Here is a 4,734-nt window from a genome sequence, read left to right as displayed (position 1 = left end):
TCTTGCCTGGAAATATTCCCACTTCCCTTTTCTTTCCATAGTACATGATATTTTAAGGCTCTTTTGAAAAAAATTATTAGATTTTACCTAAAGTTGTTTTACATAGTTGATAAATGATGGACTTAATAAATAACTACAAGTGGTAACAGATAATACTGAAGTAATATTTAGAAGATATAATTTGAGATTTTATACTTTAGAGAATTTTAATTTCAGAAGCATAAAAATAGACTGAATATGAAATAGGTGATTTTTTTTAACTTTAAAATAGTTTTTATTATACAAAAGTTGTCACATAATTGGATATTTCTCTACTCTGTACACAATTATTCTCACTCTCCACAGAAAGGCTGCTTAACTTCTCATCTGGTGATGGGAAACACTACAATTTTAACAAAATAGTAGTAATGTCTCAGGGATTTAAGTTGAAAGCAGTATATTGGTACATGGCTTTGCACCCAATATTAGGAGTGTGCAAAGGTCTTTCATTCAAAAATACAAAATAAATTATCTGTAGGTTTGGACAATGACTGCAGTAAGCCATTATGTATTTTGTCAACTAAAACCAGTAACTGATGGCTATATTGATTTTTAAATATCAGCCAGCCTTTTCTTCAGTCATTTTCTCCAGCTGACTTCTCTGAAGCTGTTGGTGAGGAAAACTGCCTTGAGCTTCCTGTCACAGTTCATTAATATAGGTAAACCACTATTCTTGGAATTAGAACATGCCACCTCTCATACCACCTCTCATTCTACACATTGCACCCATTCTAGGGTACTTCTCTACTTTAGGAATTTTTGTGACTAAAATTTCTGCTGTAGTTAACACAGAGGCCACCCAAAAGCATCCAATAAAGCAGTTTTCACAAACTTTGTTGGATCAGTGATTCCTTTTCCCACCGTATTCACAGAATCTCTGACCAAAGCATCATAACCAACTTCTATAGAACTTTGCATAATTTTCTCGACTATAAAAAGTCCTTCAATACCTGCATTTTTAGCAATTGACATTGCAGCAATTTCGAATATTCTTTTAATTTCTATACCAATGTTTTTATCTTCACTAACTGGAGTCAATGAGTACTAGGCTGGAATGTATTGAGGCAGGGCACAGCCCCTTCCCAGAATAATGCCCTCTTCAACAGCAGCTGTTGTAGCATTAAGGGATCTGTAACTCTTTCTTTTCATTCATTCGACATCACTTGTCCCACCAACCTTCAGCATGGCTACTCCATCTGAAAAGTTTCCCAGCCATTCTATCAGTTTTTCCTTTTCATATTCACTAATTGTTACATCTAACTGCTCCATGATTTCTTGAATAGGTTTTTTCAGTTTGCACCCTGTCACCTTTTCCTTTTAAGAGCATAGCATAGCATAATCTTTAGTTACAATGACCTGTCAAACTTTACCTAAGTCACAAGGCTGCACATCTTCAAGATTTAGGGTCAAGCCTTCTTCTCCAAACACTGCACCACCAGTAGCAATAACCATATCTTTAAGCTGGTTCTTTCAATTGTTCATCAATTGAACCTGTCAAACCTGGAGCTTTGACTGCTATAATGTGAAGACCAACTTTTAGCCTATTCAAGACGAACATACTTAGAGCTTCTCCATCAATATCTTCAACAATTATGACCAAAGTTTTATGGTGTGCATTGGCAACTTCAAGAGCAGGTACAATGGACTGGACATTAGAAATTTTCTATTCACTCATTAGAACATAGGCATCCTGGAATTCACATTTCTAGCCTTCTGGTATATTCATAAAGTATGGAGAACTATATCCTCAATCGAACTTCATGCCTTCAATAATGTCTAATTCATCATTCAGTGTTTTTTCCATCCTTTACAGTGATGGCAACCTTTCTACGGTCTGTCTCCATTTGTAGAAATTGTAGCAATCTGAGCAGTTTCTTCACAGGTGGTCACAGGTTTAGACTGCTGTTCAAGTTCAGCAATTACAGCATAAACAGCTAACATCATATCTCTCCCCATTTCCAACAGCTTCGCACCTTTACTAATCTTGAAGCCTTCCTTGGCAACAGAGCATGCCAGAACAGTACAGTGGTAGTGTCATCCCCAGCCTCTTCACCTGTGTTATGGGCAACATCTTGAACAAGTTTAACCCCAATATTTTTATATTTATCCTTTAAGTCAATAGATGTTTCAGCAGTCACACCATCTTTTGTTATTTTGGGACTTCCACAGTTCTGTTCAATAATCACTGCTTTTCCCTTTGACCCCACTGTAATAGCTACAGCATTGCCTAAAAGGTCTGCACCTTGAAAGATTAAGGCTTGGACATCTATACCAAATTTTACATCGTTAGCATCAACCCAAGTGAGATGAGGAGCCAGTACCCTGGACACAGTTCTCATCTAGTGAAAGACTGGGAGTTATCGAAGCGTTTCTGCAGAGCGGTGGTGGTGAATGAGGAGAAATAGGTGATTTTTAGCACAATAATAACAGAGTGATCTAAAGAAAGAGGATTAATTTAGATAATTAATTATAATAGCTAGATATGAAAGTATTTTAGGAAAAGTGTTTTTATGTAGAGTCATTCTAAAAGTGCAAATTAAAATCTCATTTACATTGGATACATGCCATACATTGTCAGTATATGTCATTTATTAAAAAATCTATTTTTTCTTTATAAGCAAATTGCCTATTTTTCATTTAACATCAAGTTTTTTCATTTTCTAATATTTTCAATTATGTCAGATAAAACAATATGTGAAAATACACACATTTTTACTTTTATCACTGAAGCTTACTTGCTAAAAACAATTCACCACAGCTTATATAGAGTTTACAATTCACATTGTATGCATACCTTCTCCACTTAGCTTTTCCTTTAAGAAGAATGTTAACCCAATCCTAATAAGGAAGCTGCTCTGTGCATTTACAGGGAAAAAAGGCATGAGTTTCCTTGGCAACTGGAGCCATGTGCAGTCTCTCAGAACAGCTCCTCCTACACTCAAGTTTCCTAGGTAGCAGGCTGCATATATTTTATAAAGACAATGGGATAATAGGACAGTTATTACCCTGTTCAATCTTGCATGTGAAAAGCTTCAATGGGAAAGATGCATTTGCTATAATAACTGGCAATTTGAGGGAAAATATTAATTGTATAATGAAGTTGCTTCCTCTTTCCAAATCAGGTTTGACAGTTTAATTCAAGGTCCACAGTATATTAGGTGTTTACCTTTTTTTTTTACAGGTGAAAATAATTACTTTCCCTTCTACTTCGCCCTCATCACCCACTACCAAATTAGCAGCTAAAGTTAAAGGTGAGCTGCAGGTGAGCACTTCAAGGATAAATAGCAGTTAGTTCACAGTACTGCTCTGAAGCAGAAAAATTAATCCGTAATATTGCATGAATGGAAGAGACCCAACTTATCCGAAATTGACTGTAAAGTGTCACAAAATCTTAAAACATCTAAAGAAAACCTGTCTACAGATCTAGAAAATATTAGAAGATATTAGAAACATGAATAGCCTAAAGGACATAGATAATTTTAGTAAATTAAAAAATTAAAAGACAAAATATTGATAAAATTGATTATATACAGTCAATACACAAAGCTATTTCTGGGCAGAGGGGTGGGAGAGAGAAGTTAAGTGAATGCATTTACATTATGTAGATTTCTCTTTTTCCAGCAAAAGAGCATTTGAAAGAAATCAAATTAAAGAGCAGCTGTGTATTATTAAATGTGGACAAAATTTTCTGGCACATTAGGACTCTTTATAAGTCAAATATTGTTTTAAAATTCTTTTGCAACCTTTTTAAACTCTTAATTTTATATAATAGCAACTTCTATTCTCTGACATGCAACTCCTATTCATTCACAAGACAATTAAGTCTAATTATCTATTGAGTTACACACAAAGAAAAATACAATTTATATGTAATTAATCAGCTCTGGAGCATTGTGAATTTCAAATTCTGTGCAACTGGAGGAGTACAGATTACATTGTTTAAACCTGTTTTGCTGAATACTTAGCAGAGCATCTTTACAATTAGAACTTAAAGGGGAAAATATTACAAAATACTATTTTTAATACTCTTCCAAATTAAATCATAGGACATTCTACATATGACTATTTTGGAACCAAAAAATAAGACTGATTTTTCAACAAAATTTTGGGACATTAATATTTTATATTGCTTTTCAAATATAATATTTATTTTCTCTCCTTTGTCTCTTCTGTCACACACATGTGCATGTGTGTATTCACATATGCACACACACACATACACATTCTTTTTATTCAATCATTTTTATTGGATTAATTGAAATACTGTGTTTTCCCTGAATGCATCATAGACAATTTGTCAGGTAACACGTGTTACACTACATAGCTATTTTTAATATGTATTTTACTCTACTATAAATTTAACATAAATTACTGAAAAAATTTCTCCTCTGATGGATACTTAGTTTACTTCAATTGTATACACACACACACACACACTCTCACACTTGCTTTCTGTGTTTTGTTTTTTCTGTTTGAGTGATTCCAAGAAGTTACAGGAATTTGAGAATTCCTGTACTTTGAGAATTTGGGAATTACAGGATTTGAGAATCTGTTGTGGAAAGTGATTTTGAGATTGTAATAATGGATTATAAATAATTTATGACAATAACACAGACTTATGGAATTTGGAATTGCTGGTTTCACGCATAATAAGGTATGCCTAAAATACTCCATCTGCAGGTTTACTTGGCTCAC

General features: G+C 33.9%; 1 pseudogene; it reads right to left on the bottom strand.

Annotated features, from left to right (window-relative positions):
• Positions 1 to 718: 718 nt before the first annotated feature.
• On the bottom strand, positions 719 to 2,378 carry LOC111540410 (annotated as a pseudogene).
• Positions 2,379 to 4,734: the final 2,356 nt, after the last annotated feature.

This window comes from Piliocolobus tephrosceles, chromosome X (genome assembly GCF_002776525.5).
Source record: "Piliocolobus tephrosceles isolate RC106 chromosome X, ASM277652v3, whole genome shotgun sequence".
Lineage (NCBI taxonomy): Eukaryota > Metazoa > Chordata > Mammalia > Primates > Cercopithecidae > Piliocolobus > Piliocolobus tephrosceles.
The sequence above is the reverse complement of the archived record's forward strand: the minus strand, read 5'-3'. Positions and strand labels throughout refer to the sequence as shown.